Here is a 24,383-nt window from a genome sequence, read left to right as displayed (position 1 = left end):
GAAAAATTTGAAATCCACATTATTATTTATAAACCAAATTATATTAATTTTATAGATCATTGGTATTTATAAATTCCAATTTCTTCCTCTACTTCCATCCACACGCAAAAAATTTTTCTTCTATTTCTGATTTCTGATATTACTGTTTGAATTAATACCATTAATTCTGGCAAAAATGAAAATTATGGATTTCCTCGCATACATTCAAAAGCAGAAAGCCACTTAAGAACACAAACTATTAAATCTTGATAAACCCCACCATAAGTCAAAATAAATTGACAAGTTGTATATCAGGCTACATGCATCAAAATATCATAATACTTCATCATTAAATGCCATAATTTTATGGGTTCATGCTTATACCTATTTGTATCTGTTATGTTATGACATCAAATTGAAAAATAACAAATGTAGTCCAAACTTTTCTGTCACAATAGTTCATAACAACTTGTTTTATTTTTCCATAAATTGAATGATTGTGTTTGAGTTCTATAAAACACTCCATGCAACAAAAGTGAAATATTGAGATGATATTTAGTGTGTTCCTGAATATAGACCCTGTCTCTATGTCAATGTTAATGTGAATAAAACTCATCCTTAAGACAAGAAATAAACTTAAGGTGAAAACATAAAAACTACCATTTTGTAATGGGTGGCTGTTGATAAAGATTTTATAGCAAAGTAAACCAAGAGAGATACACACATACACACACACACTGTAAATATATATATATTACACACACATATATATAGGTGTATATATACTTATTTTTATATTATTTTATATACTTATTTTATTTACTATTATATATACATGTACTTATTTCTATGTATATAAATTATAGTGTGACTAATAAACAATGAGAGACATAGAAGAAATACAAAATAGTCCGTATATAATCTTCTGGGTTGGCTTAGCATTTTTTTCAGTAGGAATATCCATTTTAGTCTTTGGATAATTTTTTTCCATCTGCTTTATTGTTGAGTGGGAGATTGCTAAGAAATAGCAGAAAGCCTAAGATTTCAATTCAAAACAAAATTATATTCAAACAAATGATCTAGTCTTTGGTTCATATGATTAGAATACTGAAATTGTAATTATAATCACCTTAATTCTAAGTGTCAATTGATCATTACCATATTAATTGACAATGATGGAGCCAGAGATTTAGTTAGATTCTTTGTCATTGTCACCTAAAGAAAGTAAGCAGCACTTTAAAAATAAAGTCATATTTCTTCCCTTTCCACCTTCTTAATTTCCCCCTACTTTATGCTATTATTTGGATGCTGCCTTAAGGCTACATCACTGCTGAAGACTGGGGAAGACTTATCTAGAAGACTGTCAATCCTATTCCTAATTAGTTATAACAGTCACTGAATCAGGCCCTCCTCACCTGAAGTTTTCATACATTCCTTTTGCAGAATATATAGGCCCCTATACTCAGAAAGTTGGACAGCAGCCTTGGTAATCAGATAGCATTCATTATTTGCTTTTTAAATAGAAGCACCTTGAGGACTTCTAAAATTTGGAGGAAAGAGAGAGAAGGTAGCCCAATATATCTATGTAAAATGTTCATAGCTCAAAATTTAGCAGCATGTTTCTGATTAAAATATTGTCCTCATTCAAAAACATAGGTAATTTGGAAAAATAAGCATTGATGGATAGTATACTGTATAGTACCTATAGTAAAAGTGTGTTTTGAACCTGTACCCTCAGTTTGTCTAGACTGCAACATATGAGTAATCACAAATCATCCCACAATGTAAGTTAGACAAAAGGGCAGGAAGTAATTACATGTGTGGGGTAAAATTACCTGGGAAATTTCTAAATCTTCAATACTATTTATCAGTATTAGAATTCAAAAATCTTTTAGAAAGACTAAAATTGATTTGAAATAACCAATTTTAATGGCTTTGATCTTCTCAATGAACTTATCTCCTGACACACAGTGGCAGAGAAGGGGCAAGTTGATTGCCTTTTGTGATGAAAAGAAAATAAGATTTAGTTGAAAGTAGAGAAAATGAAAGTGTCTATGTCTTCTGTTCCCAGAAAATTTTGGTAGAGGAAAGGAAGGTAGAGATAGGTGAGGTAGATGGTTAATTATATATGCATATTCAAGATTCCTTTCTCTGGACCAAAACAGCAAAGAGGACGGATGTGATAGATAGGTTGAATATAAAGTCAAAATTAAAGAACATTTTAGGTATTATTTCTTTTTTTAAAAAATTTTTATTTATTTATTTTTCCCCCAAAGCCCCAGTAGATAGTTGTATGTCATAGCTGCACATCCTTCTAGTTGCTGTATGTGGGACACAGCCTCAGCATGGCGGGAGAAACAGTGCGTTGGTGCGCGCCTGGGATCCGAACCCAGGCCACCAGTAACGGAGTGCGCGCACTTAACCACTAAGCCACGGGGCCGGCCCTAGGTATTATTTCTTATTTAAGCCTCAAGAAGAAATATATACAGTACTTATGAGACTGAATAGATATCTTTCCAGAGGATTGGTTCAGTAGGAATACCTAGATGAAAGAGTGAATAGGATTAAAACCTGATAGGGCTTCTGAAGTACCAGATGAATCCAATCAGAAGGAGAAAATGGAGATGCTCGAGTTACCCAGAAGCACTGACCATGCTAAGAGAGCCAACCGCAAGTTGAAAAAGCAGCAGTGCCAGCCAAGTGCACAGGGATGGATCTAGATCAACAATACCTCATTCACACCAAGAATCGAACTAGCTACTCTGAAGTGTAGATCAGCATAAGAATCAGCACAAGGAAATGGGTACTCTCATCTACAATGATACGAGGATTCACTAAGCTTTTATATTTACCCAGACATCAATGTGAGAAGGAAGAAGGGGAAGGGAAAAAAAATCACGATAGGAAATTGGAATCTTAATTAACTGAATTGTTTACCAAATAGAAAGCTATATAAATAAAATGGAGAGGAAGATCACTTGCCCAGCCTAAAAATTCAGCTTCCCAAGCCTGCCTCAATTGTTTCAATAGGGGTTAAGACCAGAGTCAGATTTACAATGAAGACAATGAAGCTTAGGCTCCAGGGTCCTTCACTTGCATGGACCGGGTCCACTACATTTCCAAGGAGACTCTATCAGAAAAGAGTGGGGAATAGCTGCCTCTCCTCTATTTCATCATGTTATACCAGAAAATTCATGCTGATATTCAGAATAATATTAATAAATGTATATACATAAAACTTAATAATTTTAATGGTTTTATTTTTCTTAAAATTGCATAAATTTTAGACCACACGAAACCTATTCAAGAGGGAACACTAGGTTGTGAGATTAAGAATACATCTTCTAGGACTCCTACTCTCCAGGAATAGGACTGAAATGGAGCCTCATGCTACAAATAAGATGCAGATTCTTCAATCTACTCCATCAACAGGTGTCAAGAGGAAATGGTTCTTACTTGAAGAAAGACCTGACCTCTTATGACCTCCTTGCTTCCATCAACAGAAGTCAAGAGAGAGTTCCTCATGCTTGAAGCAAGTCTCAATATTCTCTAGAATGGGCCAATGGTGATTTCTTCAGTCATGAGATACTGTATCTCACTGGGAAGCGTAGGCTACCAGCATTTCTCATCCTATAAAGCTCCAAGTTGCAGAGGCTAAATTCCAAGTAAGTTTGACCTACAGTCAGGGGATGCTTTGCTCCACACAGCCACTACTCAAAGCGCAAAGGCTCAATCCCAGATGAAACAGGCTAAAAATACCTGGGTCTTGATTTTTTCCCCCAGTTCACTCATAGAGAACAAGGTCAAGAATGGAAAAGGCAGCTGAGAAGACCATGGACTGTTGCCCCAGCTAATTGTTCTGCTCATAAAGCAGGGAAGGTGGTCAATTTGAGATAATTGACCCATTGTCTTCAACGTAACTCGAGTGCAGTGGTGTAGAGATTTTTGCAAGGAGAGATATAGACCATAAGAACACAAAGCCCAAAGTTCTCCCCAAATGTACTGACTTTATTTGAAAAAAAGCTTGGGGAAATTCAAGATAAAGGATTGTCTCAATAGCAATGAAGATTTGGTGGTAAGCAATTAAGAGAAGACTGATATCTACATTAGAGCAACAAGATAAATCACAGGCCAGACAGTTTACAAGAGAGAGAGAAACAGGGAAATAAGACAGCTAAGAAAAGCCCTCTTGGGGTGAGAACAAACCTTAATAACTTGACTAAAAAACTACTCTGAAAAGGAGTAGAAATTTATTTGGATTTGATTTTGGAGCAATTTGTGCCAGAGTAAATTTCCAAAATCAATAGAACAATCAGGTGGTAATTAATAGAAACTTAAAGCTGAGTGTAATAAGGGCAGAGGCAAGAAGCTTAAGAACGAGATCAAACAAAGAAAGTCCTGCTAAAACCACTATCATCCCAGGATGACTGTGTATGCCCAAGGCTGAACCCCCTGAAGGGTAACATTAGAACCCTCGCAATGAAGGAGAAATAGAATTCACTAAAATAGTCCAGCCAAATCGTTAAACAAACAAAAAATTAAACATCAACAAAAACAAGCCTGGGGATAAGGGGATCAGGATCCAGAGTTGGTAGAATATATTGCATGAAATGTCAATTTTTCAATAAAACATCATGAGACATGCAAAGAAACAGGAAAGTGTGGCACATACATGGGGGAAAAATAGGCAGCAGAAACTGCCTGTGAGAAGACCCATATTTCAAATTTAGCTAACAAAAACTTCAAAGTAATCACTATAAATATGTTCAAAGAATTAAATAAAACCATGATTAAAGGAGGAAAGGAAGATATGATGTCTCATCAAAAAATAATATAAATAAAAAGATAGAAATTATTTAAAAAATGGAAACTCTAGAGTTGAAAAGTATGTTAAGCAAAACAAAAAATTTATAGAGAGGTCTAACAGTAGATTTGAACTAGCAAGAAAGAGTCAGCAAACTTAAAGAGAAATTGACAGAGATTATGTAATCTTAAAAACATAAGGAGGAGATCCTTGTCAAGACGGCAGCGTAGGCAGACTATGAATTCACCTCCTCCCACGGACACAGTCAATTTACAACTACTCTTGGAAAAATTACCTCTGAGAGAGAACTGAAAATTGGATATGAGGACCTCCTGCAACAAATGACAATCCTAACTGAGGTGGAAGAGACAGAAATTCCCTTCTGGAGAGAAAAAACACCACCTTCATAAGCTACAGCGCTTCACGGCCACCTGGGAGCAGCCCAAAGGTACGCAGCCCTCCCTGGAGGAGTGGGGACCTGAGCCAGGGACTGTGCCTGCTGTAGACATTTTTTGGACCCAGCACAAGCAAGACGAGTGGCATAATATCTGACTTTGCTTGCTACTAAAACATTGGGGAGTACCCCCAGAAAAGAAATTAAAACCAGTGCTAAAAGGGCCTATGCAAAAACTCACCCATTTCAGAAAGCAACCTAAAATCAGCAGAAAGAAAGGTGCACAGCCCTTTGGGGAAAAGAGACTCACCTGATAGGCCCTGAGTGCATCTCAGTGAGAGGTGAGACCTCTCCAGGGACTGAGACATTGGTGGCAGCCATTGCTGTGACCTGGTGTGGGCATGCTGACATAGACACCATTGGCGTTCTCCCTGGGGCTTCCTAGCCCAGGGTCTGCCCCACCCACTAGAACACTGATTTAATCCAGCTCAGCCAGGGCAGGCAGCCCACCCTAAGGACTGGCTCCACCTAACAACAAGCCCTCGGGCAACTTGTGGGCTTGCTAAGGGAGCTGCCTGGATTGTCTATAGCCTGGGGACTGGGTCCACCTCTGTAGGGCAAGGTGTGTGTAAGGAGCAGGGGGAGAGTGTGGGGCTCCTGCCTTGGAGAGACTGGGTCTACTTCAGGAGGTCAGGGCACACGCATGGGGCAGGACTGTGTTGACTGTGTGTGTGGACCTGTGAGCAGTGGGGCTTGTCAGCTGCAGAAGACTTGTGCTTCTCAAAGAGCGACATAGGGGGTTGGCCCCACCTTCCAAAGCCTGAAACAATTGGGTGCTCCTGTGCCTGTGGCCAGCCCCACCCAGTTGCAATCCTCAGAGAGTTGACAAGGGACATAAAGGCTAGAGACTTATAGCAATTATAAGCCCCTGAGCCTAACAACCTGCTACACTGGGGGCCTACTCACTAATAGAAATATAGCAACAGGAATGTGCTATTAGACATTGCAGCCAACTGTGCTGGAACACCCCACACCAGATAAAGAGACTGAAGGGCCCACAACAACTACACGCAGCAGAGCATTACAACAGCTGGCCAGGGGCATAGCTCAGACTCCCTGGACACCTATGGGAAGATCAACCCCGCCACAACAGAAGAACACATGTACCCCACACAGGGGTCACTCCTGGAACATTTGCAACTGGAAAGGAGAGGGAAGCAGACTGCCAGGCCTTCTAAGGCATTACTTATATAAGGTCAGCTCTGGAAGAGCAGGAGATGTAGTTGAGCTGCCTAATACATAGACACAAGCACAGGGAAAAAGGCAAAATGAGGAGGCAAAGGAATACGTTCCAGGTAAGGGAACAGGAGAAAACTCCAGAAAAAGAACTAAGCGACCTACCTGAATGAGCAACCTACCTGGCAGAGAGTTCAAACAAAGAGTGTTAAGGATGCTCACTGATCTAGGGAGAAGAATGGATGAACTCAGTGAGAATGTCAACAAAGAAATGGAAGATATAAAAAAGAACCAATCAGAAATGAAGAATACAATACTGGAAATGAAAAATTTACTAGAGGGACTCGAAAGCAGAGTAGAGGATACAGAAGAACGGATCTGTGAGCTGGATGAAAGACTAGAAGAAATCACCCAAACTGAACAGATAAAAGAAAAAATAATTTAAAAGAGTGAGTACAGTCTAAGGGACCTCTGGGACAACATCAAGCTCACTAACATCCATGTTATAGGTGTCCCAGAAGGAGAAGAGCGAGTCAAAGGGGCAGAGAATCTATTTCAAGAAATAATAGATGAAAACTTCCCTAACCTAAGGAAGGAAACAGACATCCAGGTACAGGAAGCACAGAGAGCACCAAACAAGATAAACCAAAAGAGGCCCACACCAAGACACATCATAATCAAAATGTCCAGAATTAAAGATAAAGAGAGATCTTAAAAGCTACAAGAGAAAGATAAGTGACATACAAAGGAAACCTCATAAGGCTATCACCTGACTTCTCAGCAGAAACTTTACAGGCTAGGAGAGAGTGGCATGATATATTTAAAGTGCTAAAAGGAAAAAAACCTACAGCCAAGAATACTCTACCCAGCAAGGTTATCATTCAAAATTGAAGGAGAGATAAAAAGTTTCCCAGACAAGCAAAAATTAAAGGAGTTTGTCACCAAGAAATCAGTACTACAAGAAGTGCTAAGGAGATTTATTTAAGGGGAAAAGAGAAGACCATAAATAGGAAAAATTATCTATTTCCATGATAAGAGGGCAATGGATATAAATGCACAAAAAAGAGGTTAGGTATATCAAAAACATAAAAGGAGGGAGGAGGGGAGTTAAAAAGTAGAGCTTTCAGACAGAGGTCAAACTAAAGAGACCATCAACTTAATAAAGATTCTTATATACGTAGGTTACTGTATATGGACCTGATGGTAATCACAAACCAGAAATCTATAATAAATACAAAAAAATTAAGAGAAAGGAACCCAAACATAATACTAAAGAAAGCCTTCAAAGCACGAAGGAAGAGAGCAAGAGAAAAAGAAAGGAGGGGCCGGCCCGGTGGCACAAGCGGTTAAGTGCGTGAGCTCTGCTGTAGCAGCCTGGGGTTCGCTGGTTCGGATCCTCAGGCACGCAGTGACACTCCGCTTGGCAAGCCATGCTGTGGCAGCGTCCCATATATAGTGGAGGAAGATGGGCATGGATGTTAGCCACGGCCAGTCTACCTCAGCAAAAAGAGGAGGATTGGCAGATGTTAGATCACAGCCAATCTTCCTCACGAAAAAAAAAATAAAAAGAAGAAGAAGAAAGGAACAGTGAAGAACAGCTAAAACACCAAGAAAAAGAGTTAAAAAATGGCAGTAAATACATACTTATCAATAGCTACTTTAAATGTCACTGGACTAAATGTTCCAATTAAAAGGCATAGGGTGGCTGAATGGATTAAAAAACAAGACCCATATATATGCTGCATACAAGAGACACACTTCAGACGTAAAGACACTCACAAACTGAAAGTGAAGGGATGGAAAAAGATACTCCATGCTGATGGCAATGAAAAGAAAGCTGGGGTAGCAATACGCATATCAGACAAAATAGATTTTAAAACAAAAGCTGCAAAAAGAGTCAGAGAAGGGCACTACATAATGATCAAGAGAACAATCCAACAAGAGGGTAGAACACTTGTAAATATCTATGCACCCAATTCAGGAGCACCTAAATATATAAAGCAATTATTAACAAACATAAAAAGAGAAAGAGACAGTAACACAATAATAGTAGGGTACTTTAACACTCCACTTAAAGAAACAGATAGATCACCCAAACAGAAGATCCATAAGGAAACATTGGCCTTAAATGACACACTAGAAGAAATGGACCTAGTAGATATATAGAGAACATTCCATCCAAAAACAGAAGAATACACATTCTTTTCAAATGCACATGGAACATTCTCCAAGATCGATCACGTATTAGGCCACAAAACAAGTCTCCATAAATTTAAGAAGATTGAAATAATACCAAGCATCTTTTCTGACCAGAATGCTATGAAACTAGAAATCAAATATAGGAGGAAAATCAGAAAAGCCACAAATATGTGGAGACTAAACAAAATGCTACTGAGCAACGATTGGGTCAATGAAGAAATTAAAGGAGAAATAAAGAAATACTTGGAGACAAAGGAAAATGAAAACACGACATGCCAGAATTTATAGGATACAGCAAAAGCAGTTCTAAGAGGGAAGTTTATAGCAATACAGGGCTATCTCAACAAACAAGAAAAATCTCAAATAAACAATCTAACAATGCACCTAAAGGAACTGGAAAAAGAAGAACAAACTAAACTGAAATTCAGTAGAAAAAGGGAAATAATAAAAATCAGAGCAGAAATAAATGAAATAGACACCAAAAAAAAATACAAAAAAATTAATAAAACCAAGAGCTGGTTCTTTAAAAAGATCAACAAAATCGACAAACCTTTAGCTAGACTCACAAAGAAAAAAAGAGAGAAGCCTCAAATAAGTAAAATTAGAAATGAAAGGGGAGAAATTACAACGGACACCACAGAAATACAAAAGATTATAAGAGAATACTATGAAAAGCTATATGCCAACCAATTTGACAATCTGGAAGAAATGGATAAATTCTTAGAATTATACAACCTTCCAAAACTGGATCAAGAAGAAATAGAGGGGCGGCCCCGTGACTTAGCGGTTAAGTGCGCACGCTCCACTACTGGCGGCCTGGGTTCGGATCCCGGGTGCAAACTGATGCACCGCTTCCCCAGCCATGATGAGGCGGCGTCCCACATACAGCAACTAGAAGGATGTGCAACTATGACATACAACTATCTACTGGGGCTTTGGGAAAAAAAAAAGGAAGATGATTGGCAATAGATGTTACCTCAGAGCTGGTCTTCCTCAGCAAAAAGAGGAGGATTAGCACAGATGTTAGCTCAGGGCTGATCTTCCTAACAAAAAAAAAAAAAGAAGAAATAGAGAATTTGAATAGACCAATCACTAGTAAGGAGATTGAAACTGTAATCAAAAACCTCCCCAAAAATAAAAGTCCAGGACCAGACAGTTTCCCTGGTGAATTCTACCAAACATTCAAAGAAGACTTAATACCTATCCTTGTCAAACTCTTCCAAAAAATTGAGGAGTGGGGGAAGCTCCCTAACTCATTCTATGAATCCAACATTACCCTGATACTAAAACCAGACAAGGACAACACAAAAAAAATAAATTACAGGCCAATATCACTGATGAACATCGATGCAAAAATCCTCAATGATATACTAACAAATCGCGTACAACAATATATTAAAAAGATTATATACCATGATCAGGTGTGATTTATTCCAGGGAGGAAAGAATGGTTCAACATTCGCAAATCAATCATGATACACCACATTAATAAAATGAAGAATAAAAATCACATGATCATCTCAATAGATGCAGAGAAGGCATTTGACAAGATACAGCATCCATTTATGATAAAAACTCTGAAAATGGGTATAGAAGGAAAGTACCTCAACATAATAAAGGCCATATATGACAAATCCACAGCTAATATCATCCTCAATGGTGACAAACTGAAAGCTATCCCTCTAAGAACAGGAACCAGACAAGGATGACCACTCTCAGCACTCCTATTAAACATAGTATTAGAAGTCCTAGCCAGAGCAATCAGGCAAGAAAAGGAAATAAAAGGGATCCAAATTGGAAAGGAAGAAGTGAAACTGTCACTATTTGCAGATGATATGATTTTATATATAGAAGACCCTAAAGAATCCACCAAAAAACTTTTAGATGTAGTAAACGAATACGGTAAAGTTTCAGGATACAAAATCAACATACAAAAATCAGTTGCATTTCTATACACTAACAAGAAAGTAGCAGAAAGAGAAATTAAGAATACCATCCCATTTACAATTGCAACAAAAAGAATAAAATACCTAGAAATAAACTTAACCAAAAAGGTGAAAGATCTGTACACTGAAAACTATAAAACATTGCTGAAAGAAATTGAAGAAGACACAAAGAAATGGAAAGATATTCTGTGCTCTTGGATTGGAAGAATTAACATAATTAAGATGTCCATACTTCCTAAAGCCATCTATAGATTCAATGCAATCCCTATCAAAGTTCCAACAACATTTTTCACAGAAATAGAACAAAGAATCCTAAAATTTATATGGAACAACAAAAGACCCCGAATAGCTAAAGGAATCTGGAGAAAAAAGAACAACGTTGGAGGTATCACACTCCCTGATTTCAAAATATACTACAAAGCTAGAGTAACCAAAACAGCATGGTACTGGCACAAAAACAGACACACAGATCAATGGAATAGAATCGAAAGCCCAGAAATAAACCCACACATCTCTGGACAGCTAATCTTTGACAAAGGAGCCAAGAAGGTACAGTGGAGAAAGGAAAGTCTCTTTAACAAATGGTGCTGGGAAAACTGGACAGCCACATGCAAAAAAAATGAATATAGACCATTATCTTACGCCATACACAAAAATTAACTCAAAATGGATTAAAGACTTGAATGTAAGACCTGAAACTATGAAACTTCTAGAAGAAAACATAGGCAGTATGCTCTTCGACATCAGTCTTAGCAACATATTTTCAAGCACCATGTCTGACCAGGCAAGAGAAATGATAGAAAAAATAAACAAATGGGACTGCATCAAACTAAAAAGCTTCTGCACAGCAAAGGAAACCATCAACAAAACGAAAAGACAACCTAACAATTGGGAGAAGATGTTTGCAAATCATACATCTGATAAGGGGTTAATGTCAAAAATATATGAAGAACTCATGTACCTCAACAAGAAAAAACTAACAACCCAATTAAAAAATGGGTGAAAAACCTGAACAGACATTTCTCCAAAGAAGATATACAGATGGACAACAGGCACATGAAAAGATGTTCGGCATCATTAATTATCAGGGAAATGCAAATCAAAACTATAATGAGATGTCATCTCACACTGGTCAGAATGGCTATAATTAACAAGACAGGAAACAAGTGTTGGAGAAGATGTAGAGAGAAGGGAACTCTCATACACTGCTGGTGGGAGTGCAAACTGGTACAGCCACTATGGAAAACAGTATGGAGACTCCTCAAAAAGTTAAGGATAGAACTACCCTACGATCCAGCTATTCCACTGCTGGGTATATATCCAAAGAACATGAAAACACCAATGCATAAAGATACATGCACACCTGTGTTCATCTCAGCATTATTCACAATAGCCAAGATGTGGAAGCAACCTAAGTGCCCATCAACGGACGAATGGATAAAGAAGATGTGGTATTTATACACAATGGAATACTACTCAGCCATAAGAAACAGTGAAATCCAGCCATTTGTGACAACATGGATGGACATTGTGGGTATTATGCAAAGTGAAATAAGTCACAGGGAGAAGGTCAAATACCGTATGATCTCACTCATTAAGTAGTAGATAATAACAACAAACAAACACATAGAGATTGGATTGGTGGTTACCAGAGTGGAAGTGGGGAGGGAGGAGGGTGAAAGGGATAATTAAGCACATGTATGTGTTGATGGGTTGTAATTAGTTTTTGTGTAATGAACATGAGAACATGATATAATCCATGCAGAAATAGAAGTATAGTGACATACACCTGAAATGTATACAATGTTATAAACCAATGTTACCACAATAAACCAAAAAAAAAAATAAAATAACAGAGGGAAAAAAAAAAAGAAGAGAGCCTCCGAGAAATGTGGGACACCATTAAGCATACTAAGATACATATAATGGGAATATCAGAAGGAGAGAAGAGAGAGAGAAAGGGATAAAAAAATTAATCAACAATAACTAAAAATTCCCAAATTTAATGAAAAACATTAATATACATATCCAAGAAGTTCAATGAAGTGAAAGTGGGATAAAAGCAGGGAAATCTACGCTCAGACACATCATAATAAAAATATTGAAAGCCAAAGACAAAAAGAAAATTTTAAAAACAGTAAGAGAAAATGATTGAGGTAGAAGGAACTCCAATAAAATTAACTGACATCTCATCAGAAACAATGGAAGCCAGAAGGCCTTAGGACGACATATTAAAATGATTTCTCTTGCAGTCTTTTAAAATAGTGATTGTTTTTTCTCCCTTAGTCTTCATACACTGGAACCAAAGTTGAGTTAGGAGTCATTTTTGCTTTTCATTGCTGCTTCCAAACTTTTCTCCTTCTGTCCTCTCCAGATTCTTCCAGCTTTGAATCCCATGTTACCAGAATACATTAACTATCCCTTTTTTTTTTGAGGCATCTACTGCCCCTATTTTATGCCTCCTCATTTTTTCACATTTTTTCTCTAATTTATGAGTCACTTATGATAATACTCATGTCTTAATTCTTTGTAAATTTAGTTTTTACTTTGATAATCATTCCAACACCCTGGCTTCTCAATTCCTTGATTTCTTCCCCTCCAATAAACTTTTCCACCATTTACCTCAGCTGCTTACACCCATGATCATAACTTAGACTCTGTCATTACTAATAATCTCACTTTGTTTCATCCCACTTTCTGGTGACAACATCTTGTTTTATCATCTCACTCCTGCTAGTACTCTGATTCCAGCATTACTTTAACCACATCACGGCCTATAATCTATTGAAGCTAGTACTTTTTCACCTTTATTTACCTACCTCTGATATCCTCATTTCCCTTCTTAATCAGTTTAAATTACATGGTCAATTACAATCATCACTACCGTTTTAGACAGATCAACTCTTTTTCATTCTTTTCACTTTGTATCATGCTCCCTGGGCAAGAACTATAGTTAAATAAAATTCAGTGTTTATTTTATGGCGACATTGTCCAGGTGAACATGGCTGAAGAAAAAAACAGTCATACAGATTATTTTCACTTTGCATTCATGAACAAACACCTAAATTGAAACTTTAATGCTGCCTGGCAACTGCACTATATTACCCTGATGCATTCACTCTCCTACTCTGTCTGTTGACAACTTTATGCCTTTTCTTCTCATCTGAAATCTCAGACACTTCCTCCCCCTCCTCATTCTCAGACTGAGAAAATTGAAATAAGCAGAAGAAAACATCTGCAAACTTCCATAACTCACATTTTCACTCATATATTCTTCCTTTCATTATATTGCTAGAAATAAACTCTTCCATGCTCCTAATTAAAGCCAACCCCTCTACTTGTGTGCTAGATCTCATCTCTATTCACCTGCTTAAGAACAACAGTCTGCAAATTCTCTCATTTCTTTTTCCTATAATAACATTATCCCTCTTTATTAGGTCATTTCTACCAACACATAGATATACTTCCCATCTTAAAACAAAAACAAACAAATTAAACTTCTTTAGACCCTACCTCCTCATCCATTACCACCTATTTCTCTATTCTTCATTTTAGTGAGACTCCTCTGAATAGTTGACTATCTTATGTTCATTTTTTCTTTTCTTATGCTCTTGTAAACTCAGTCTAAACAAATTTTGCTTATACTTCTCTACTCAAACGCCATTTGACAGTGCCATCTGTGGCTTTCACATTGTTAAACACCATATTAAATCCTCAATCTATAACTTACTTGATCTCTCAGCAGAAATCTTGAAATACTTTCTTCACTTGGCTTCCATGACATCAAGTACTCATGATACTCTTCCTACTCAATTAGCTGTGGGCTCTTTTCCCTTAATATTCATTTTCTACTGGACTCATTTATTTTACCTCTTCTATTCTCTAGCCATTCTCATTTCATGGTGATTTCATATAGTCTCCTGGTTTCAAAAAGTATTTATATGATGATAACTCCAAAATTTTTACCTCTAACTTGATCTTACACCTAAAGTTGAGACTTGACTGTTTGAATGCCTACTCAACATCTCTATTTAGGTATAAAAATACATCTTAAACTTAACGTACTTTAATCTGAACCCATTAGATTCACTTGATCTAAACCTATGGAGACTCACATTTTTTCTTATCTCATTTAACCATTGCAGGTTATCAGGTCAAAAACACTGGAACATTTCTTGAATCCTCTTTGTTTTGTAAGTCATGGCCTAGCCATCAGGACATCCTATTAACTTTCCTTTCAAGATATCCAGAATATGACTATTTCTTACCATTTCCACTGCCTCCACCCAGTCTAGACACCATCATATCTCCCTTGGATTATTGTGGCAGCCTCTATCTGGTTTTCCTGCTTCCATCTTTGTCTCCTATCATCTACTTTTGCTTCAACAGCCAGTGCAAACTTTAAAAAATCATAAAGTCATATTATGTAATGATTATGCTCAAAATCCTTCAGTGTCTCTCCATCTTTCAGAGAATAAGTCAAAATCTTTACTGTGGCCTACAAGACTACATGATCTACCCCTTCTTTCACCTTACCTCTCTGACTTCAGCTCCTACTATTTTGCCATTTACTCTCTCCTCTCTACTCACACTGGCTTCCTATGTATTCCCAGCACCTGCCATATATGTTCCCTTCTCAAGGCCATGCCCTGGCTGTTTCCTTCCTTGTAATATTCTTCCCCCAATCTCATTGCTCACTGCTCATCTACTTCAAATTTTTACTCCAATTTAATCTTGTGGATAGAAGCTACCCTGACCTCTCCAATTAAAATGTACTCCTATTCTCCTTTATCTCTTGGATTTTTTCCATAGTACTCACTACATTTTAGCATATTATATACTTGCTTAATATATACATTGTTAATTGATTCCTCCCCCTACCAGAATATGAGCTTCATGAGCTCAGTGTTTTTGCTTGTTTTATTTACTATTGTGTCTCTATCTCTTAAAATAGTGTCTGTCATACAGTACATTCTCAATATTTCTTTATGTAATTAATGAATAAATACAATTTTTGCTTGACATTGAAAAAATATTTAAACAGGATCAGATCGAGATGCTTTTATTTGGTAAGTGTCCTCTCAAGTACTTCATCACAACCTAATAGATGGAACTCATGAGGAAGACTAGATTGGTTATAGAAATATAGGAACCAATAAAGTCACATTCTCTTTTCATGTTAGAATCAGTTGTGTATGTGTGTGAGTCTGTAAATTTTGACTGCATAAAATGTAGGTGTCAGTCTAGTATTCCTAGGAATGTATTTGCAAAGTACAACCTTGTTACATGTTGATTATATATCCTAAACTAGAGAACAAAGTCACCTTGAGGCCAGAACTTGCAAGAGAAATGTTTGCAGAGATTGATTCATTATAATCAATATAAGGAAATAGAAGGACATGAAAGTTACCTAACTGGTCTACTTGCCTGGACATTGAATTTTTCAGAGGAGAAAATCTAATTCTAGGAGTAGTAACTCAGGCACTATGTGTAATGGACTGGGACAAATCTAGAGAGAATCTATTTTGGGGAAAATCTAGTTGCCTCAGTGAACCATGAAAGAGAACTCAGTAATGTAGAAACTAAAGTTATTTTGGCAAGTATCAGGAAGACAGAGAATGTAGGCATACGGGTTTCAGGAGAGAAAACTGATTCCATATAGGTTTCCTTTTTAATCTACACGTGGAAGTCAGAGACAGAACAGTGATTATTTCAAAAAGGAGAGAGATTGGACTTGATGCCTAATCTACTTTCTGTTGACTTTGTTCACTTCACTTAGAGACATTTTCCCATATAATAGTGATGTCAAACCACCCAAACACAGTTTTAAGTCAATTTTAGTTTTGCTTGATAATATGGTTTGACTGTTTGGAGGATCAGCGCTGCTATTAGAAGGAAGTTAAGCTTACAGGAAATATAAACCTCCAATAGTAAGAGTTAAGATTTTCAGTCACTACCTTGGATGCCTTGGGAGAACATGGGGACAAACACATTGATAAATAAATAGATTCTTGGAAAGAGGGGCACCAAGAAAAGCTTGAGTTCCCTTTATGGAAGCACAAATGCTTATCTGGGGAGTAATTATTAGGGATGATAATTTTGGATCTTCTCTTATTATAAAGCTGGTTTCTGTCTTTGCTCTCTTTCCACCATTATGTTCTCCAGGGAAGAGAATTGGTAAAATGTCCCCTCTGAACAGAGAAAGATAGTATACATGAGAAGTATCTACTAGGTAAAGGAAGAGAAAATCCAGCTTTATCTGCCCACTTGGAGTTGTGGGTAGGTAGGAGAAACATGTCATCAAGTACATGTGTCTTGGGTTCTCCTCTCTTGACCAAACCCCCAGAGGAGCAGATAAAATAGATTGAGGGAAACATCAAAAGCAGAAGGGCTCTGTTGCTCTGATCCCTGTTTTGATCCCTGGAGTGAGAGAGAGAGACACCATCATGTAAGACGGCCTTGTGCCAAAATGACAAGTGGAGTAATAAATCTGAAGAAGCTGTTGAGAAGTACAACTAGATATGTGATTGTGTATACATTTAGACAAGCTTTCTCTATCTATCTTTCCCACCTTTTACTAGTAACAAATATCTGAGGCTCAGAAATAAGTAATTTGTTCAAGGTCACAGGCTTAGCTAATGGCAGGACTGGTAACCAACCCCAGAATCCTGACCTAGTCCATGACCTTCCAACTCCTCTAGAATTCTTCTTTACTATACCCTTCCAAACTCAGCCATTTTTTCCATACAACCCATGAGTAAGTATTTTCTTTAAGTCTTGCTAAAATATAATCTCAACCCCTCTCACACCACCACCAAACACATACTTATCTAAATACACATATTAGGCATTTTTTAAAGATAATTAATCTGTATCTATATAACACGGATTATAAAATATACTCTCCAAAACATTATCTCTAAAGGCAATCACTTTTAAATACCAATCAGAAATTAATTCGTCAAGCTTAGTGTCAGGACAATTCTCAAAACAAAAGAATGTTTGGTTTCTTGCATATGGAGGGTAGTCAATAAATGTTGGATTAAAATAGGAAAAAAAAAAGAAATCCACTATTTGTTTTTCAGCTAGGCAAAGTAAAATGATTATTGTAATAAATAGATAACCTTTGCCATAAAATAGTTCCATTTTCATCAATGTGTAAAAATAGAATATCTTTAATTGACAGATTGGAACTCTGTCTTCTGTATAGAGCTTATCTCTTAAAACACAGACATTCTTTCTGATTCCATACAGGATGGAATAAAAGGGACTGAATTACTCTTCTGCATCAAATAAAAATAAAGCAAACAAAAAAAACAGACATAATATATGAGAAATGGTTAGGCCACTGGACATCAGGCATCACATCCTTGAGAGATGTGAAACAAATGATGTGAGCCTTACGATTGCTCCAGGTTACTGCCTTGGGAGAATTTCCAGGCCACAGTGCAGGGAGGGAAAATACAAGTGAGCCTGAAAGACTCCCTGTTTGAGGAGACAGAACTGAAAGTTTAGTAAAACCCAAGTGGCTAGAATTCATAGGACAGAGTACTAGAAAGGAGAGAACTGCATGGAGAGATAACTCCAGTGATTTGTAGAGGGCTCTCCTTGAATATTCAGCAGAGTGATCATCAGCATGTACATGTTGAGGAAATTACCATGGGCTGGAAAAAGAATCACCAGAGGATTAGAGGAAAAAGTGTCAAGTGCTCACTCAGGGCTGATAATAATTCCTGTTGCCTCTAGTCAAACTAGAAAACTTCATGATTCATGGGACATTGGGTAGAGTGCACAAAAGGATCTTTCTTTATTAGTGGGAAATAATTAGTACAAGATTCAGTGCTGCTTTGGTATTTCCTAATAAATTGTAAAAGCAAGACCCAAAAAGATCTAACCGTATCCAAGTAACTTAAGTGCATCCTAGAACAAAGCTCAAGAGTATTTATAGGAATGCAAAAATACCAGCATATAATGGTAAAATTTACAATGTCTAATATCCCATCAATGATTACCAGGCACGCCAACAAGTGGGAGTATTCTACCCATATCAGGAGGAAAAACCAAGAAATCAAAACTGAGCCAGAACTAATACATATGTTAGAATTAGTAGACAAGGACACTAAAACAGTTATTATAACTGTATTCCAGGTGTTTAAAAGTTAAGTAGAGTCGTGGAAGATATTAAAAAAGGACTCAAACTGATCCTCAAGAGATGAAAATTATAGTGCCTATGATGAAAAATACAGTGGACGGGATTAACAGGAGATTAGACATTGCATAGGAAAATATTTATGAACTTCAAGATATAACAATATAAACCATGCTGAGTGAGATGCAAAGAGAAAAAAGAATTAAAAAATTAAAAGAACATCATTGAATTGTGGGGCAACTTCAAGCAGCATAATATACATGCAATTGGAGTCCCTGATGAAGGGGGGAACATAAACGTATTTAAATAAAAAGTGACCAAAATTTTCCTAAACTTGATAAAAGTTATAAACCCACAGATTCAAGATGTTCAATAAACCTAAACACAAAAAACATGGAGAAAAATAAACAAGGCAAACTGTAATCAAATAGCTCAAAACCAGTGAAAAAAGAAAATCTTAAAAGCAGCCGTATGAAAAAAAGGCACATTTTGTACAGAGGAACAAAGTTAAGGATGACAGATTTTTTATCAGAGACTATGTAAATGAGAAGAGTGGAGCAACATCTTTAAAGGATTGAAAGAAAAAAAATGTAAACCTAGAATTTTGTACCCAGTGGCAATAGTTTTCAAAAACAAAGGTAAAATAAAGACTTTTTCAAACATACCAAAGTTGAAAGAATTCACCAGCAGCAGACCTGTATTGTAAAAAAAAAAAAAAGAAAAAAATTTGTAGAAAATCCTTCCAGCAGAGGGAAAATGAAATATAGACCTACACAAAAGAATGAAAAGTACTAGAAATGGCAAGTACATAGGTAAATATGAGATTTTTTTCTTATTATTTACATTTCCTTAAAAGAAAACTAATTGTTTAAACAGAAAATTGGTTTTTTAAAAATTAATTGTTTAAATAATAATAATATATGATGTAAGGTTTATTACATAAGTATGAGTAAAATGTATGACAACATTCACATAGTACCTGCAATAAGACAAATAGATATATATATATATAATTTAAAGTTTCCTATAATTTAAGGGAAGTGATATATCACTTGAAGCTAAACCATGATAAGTTAAAAATGTATATTCTCAAACTATAAACCATAAAGCAACCACTAAAATAACCAGAGCTATAGCTAATACACTAACAAAGGGGATACAATGAAATCATAAAAAGTACTCAATCCAAAAGAAGGCAGCAAAAGAAAAAAACATAACAGATTGGACAAATAGTTAACAAAGAGAAAAAGGAAAAACTTTACAAATAGAAAGCAAAGAGAAAAAAGATAGACTTTAACCTGACCAACTCTGAAAAGGCAATATTAACGAAACAACACAATTACAAAAATGGGCAAAATATTTAAACAGATACTTCACTAAAATATAGCCCTTATATGACAAGGTGAAGAGCAAGGAATTCAAAATTCTAAGTAAAGGATATGAGGATACCTGAAATTGGACAAATGAATAAACCTGAAAATTATGACAGAAGAATATGTTTTCCACACGTAGGTCCAGGCCAAGCTAAAGTTGTGTTTGGACAAGGTTAACTTGGTTGTCTTGCTGTGTTAGTAAGGGTTCTCCAGAGAAACAGAACCAATAGGATATGATTTTATGTGTGTATGTATGTATGTGTATATATATATATATTTCAAGAGAACAAGAGTGAGAGCAAGACTGAGAAAAAGCAATTAGAGATTTATGTTTAAATTTATTTTAAAGGAATTGGCTCACATGACCGTGGGGGCTGGCAAGTCTGAAATTCTTAAGGAGAATAGCAGGATGGAAATTTCTGAAAGAGTTGATGTTGTAGTCTTGAATCTGAATTCAACAGGGCAGCAGGCTGGACAGTCAGGCAGGGTTTCTGTGTTGCAGTCTTAAGGATAAGATTCCTTCTTGCTTGAGAAAACTCAGTCTTTGCTCTTAAGACCTTTGGATGAGGCCCACCTATGTTATGCGGGTGATCTGATTTACTCAAAGTCTACTGACTTAAAAGTTAATACCATCTAAAAAATACCTTCACAGAAATATCTAGAGTAATATTTGACCCAATATCTGGGTACTGTGATCCAGCCAAATTGACACATAAAATTAACCATCGCAAATCCGCACCTTGTCAACTTGGCACCCATACACATCTCCTTTAACCATACTTAATCTTCAAATAAACATGATAACAAAGTCATACTCCTGCCTAACATGATATGATTACCCTCTACATACAATAAAGTGTGCTAACCCTTTCCCCAGAAGAGGATGCAAAGTCCTTGGATTGTGTTCACACTTCTCCCTAATATCTTGTGACTTAAATACTATAATGTAAAGAAAATACATCTTTAAAAAAGATAATAAAACTTATAGAAGGAGATAAGACAGGGAAGAAAACAAAGATTAAACACATACATAAACATACACATACTATACACACACAAATATATTTATAAAAATTAAGAAAGAAAATTCATAAAAGTTACAGTGCTCATTTCCACAATTGGTCATGTGGTCATAGCTAGTATTTATAACTACTGTCTTCTACTATCCATGACCTACTCCCTTTGCCTTCAGCCAGCACCTCAGCTTGATTGTGGATCCTCACCTGGTGGACTGACCCAAATCTTTGTTCTTGAAGGTCTGGACCATTAGTAGTCCTGCCTGGATTGGGCTGTTATAGTTTTCCATTGCCTTGAATTATAGGATATGTTAGTACTATGAGATGCTCTAAGGGATCTCCTGTATTCTAGACATACCCTTCCTTACTTTCATTGTGTAGTTTCAGTCCAATTTCCCTTTGTCAATCAGGTCAATCTCATAGCAAGTACAGTAATTTCATTGTTTGCCTGTTGATTCAGAGGCCTGAGGAGCCAAAAGTTGCCAGGTGGTAGTATTAACTTCCAATTCAAAAAAATCATCATTGTGTCTCCTGGTGGAAGCATTCCTCTCTTTGGAACTAACGCTTCTAGACCAGAAGAGCATAATGTCATGGAGGCAGGAAGCAAAAATTTTACTAGTGGAATTCTAGCAGTAATAGTGAGTGGTGTTATTCCCATTTCCACCCCTAGAATCCTGGACTCATGAATCCCGTCTATAGGAGAAACAGCACCATGTATTAGATGCTGATATAGAGAATATACACTCTCCCAGAGAACCTTGTCCCAGCCCTACAAGGTATTGCCACCTCACTGGCACTGAACCTGAAACTTAAATAAGCCATTCCACCATTCTATCAAGCCAGTTGTTTCAAGATGGTAGGGAACCTGGTAACACCAGTGAATTCCATGAGCCTGGGACCATTGCCATACTTCATTTGCTGTGAATTGAGTTTTTTGATCAGAAGGAATGCTATGTGTAGTACCATGATGTTGGGTAAGATATTTTGTAAGTCTGCAGATGGTAGTTTTGACAGAAGCATTGCACACAAGGAAGATAAATTTGTATCCAGAGTGTCTGTCCCAGTAAGAACAAAATGCTGCCTCTTCCATGATAGAAATAGTCCAATGTAATCAACCTGCCACCAGGTAGCTGGATGATCACTCTGGAGAATGGTGCCTTACTGGGGACTCAGTTTTGGTCTCTGCTGCTGGTAGACTTGACATTCAGCAATGACCACAGTCAAGTTGGCTTTGGTGATTGGAAGGCTACGTTACTGAGCCCATGCGTACCCTCTATTCCTATCACCATGGCCACTTTTTTTTATGAGCCCATTGGATGATGACAAGGATGGCTGGAAAAAGAGGATGATGGCATCCACAGAACAGGTCATCTTGTTCACTTGATTATTAAAATTCTCGTCTTTTGAGATCACTTTTGGTGAGCATTCACATGGGACACAAATATCTTCACCTTTTTTATTCATTCACATAGGTCTATGTACATAACTCTTCCTCAGATCTCCTTGTCACCAATCATGTTCCTGCCAGTTCCTGATCATCTAGCCAAACTATTCACCACAGCACATGAATCAGTGGCCATTTCTCTTTCCAAATAAAATGAACAACAAAGTGCACTGCTCAAAGTTCTGCCCATTCTGAGGATTTCCCTTTACCACTGTCTTTCAAAAGTGTCACAGAAAGGGGCTGGAGTAATATCTCTGTCCATTTTTAGATAATGCCTACATATTACACAGAACCTTCTGTAAACCAACCCTAGTTTTCCCTTCCTCAGTCAACTGATCATAGTGATTCCTCATGAGGGTGTAGGCATAGGCTGGAAGAGAGAAGGTAATGTAGTAAGAGTGGGGACCGTGGGCATTTGGGCCACTTGCTCATGTACCTTACTTGTGCCTTCAGGGCCTGCTCAAACCCAATCTCATATATACCACTTTCATTCCATGCCATGAATGACCAACTTTATGCCTTGGTGAGTCAGACAATATCCAGTTCATGATGGCAGCTCATGTTGTATAGAAGCTCAGTGGTCCTTGGTTAAGCATTCAGTCTCTACTAAGACCCAATAGCAAGCCAAAAGCTGTTTTTCAAAAGGAGGGTAGTTACTCACCGAGGATGACAGGACTTTGCTCCACAATCCTAGGGATCTATGATGTGATTCATCTATAGGAGCCTGCCAAAGGCTTCAAACAGCATGTCTATGTGGTATTACTTCAAACACTATTGGATATGCTGGATCATATGGCCCAAGTGGCGGAGAAGCTTGCATGATAGCCTGGACTTGCTGCAGAGCCTTTTCTTCTTCTTGGCCTGCCTGACTAGCAGCTTTTCAGGTCACTTGGCAACTGGGATAAAGTGGCATACGCAAATGAGGAATATGTTGCCCTTAAAATCCCAAGAAGTCCACTAGGCATTTTGCTTATTTTTTGGTTGTGGAAGTGGACAGATGCAAAAACTTATCTTTCACCTTAGAAGGGATATGTCAACATACTCAATACCACTGGACCCTAGAATTTTCACTGTGATAGAAGGTCCCTGCATTTTTGTTAGATTTATATCCCACTCACTGACACGCAAATGTCTTACTAAGTCTGGAGTCATTGCTATTTCTTGCTCACTAGATCTCATCAGCATAATATCATCAGTGAAATGGACCAGTTGACGTCTTATGGAAAGAAAAGGTTACCAAGTTTCCTGCATACTAAATTATAACATAGGACTGGAGAGTTGATATAGCCCTGAGTTAGGACTCTGAAGGTGTATTGCTGGTCTTGTTAGTTGAAAGCAAACTGCCTCTGGTGTTCATTGTTAACAGATGTGGGAGAAAAAAGACATTTTACAAAACAATAGCTGTATATCAGGTACCAGTGGATATGTTAATTTGCTCAAGCAATGAAACTACATACGGTACAGCAGCTAAAACTGAAGTCACAACTTGGTTAAGCTTATGATAATCCACTGTCATTCTCAGAGATCCATCTGTTTTTTGCACAGGCTAAATAGGCAAGTTGAATGGAGGATGTTGTGGGAATTGGCACCCCTGCAACCTTCAAGTCCTTGATGGTGGCAGTAATCTCTGCAATCTCCCCAGGAATTTGGTATTGCTTTTGGTTTACTATTCTCCTAGGTAGACTATGACAGTTCTAATGGCTTTCACTTGGCTTTTTCCACCATGGTAACCCTCACTTCACAGGTCAAGAAATCATTGTAGAGATTCTGCCAGTTTCTAAGTATGTCTATTCTGATTGTGCATTTCAGAACTGGGGAAATAACCAAAGGATGGGTTTATAGA

This window comes from Diceros bicornis, chromosome X, assembly GCF_020826845.1.
Source record: "Diceros bicornis minor isolate mBicDic1 chromosome X, mDicBic1.mat.cur, whole genome shotgun sequence".
Lineage (NCBI taxonomy): Eukaryota > Metazoa > Chordata > Mammalia > Perissodactyla > Rhinocerotidae > Diceros > Diceros bicornis.
Note: the sequence above shows the minus strand (reverse complement) of the source record.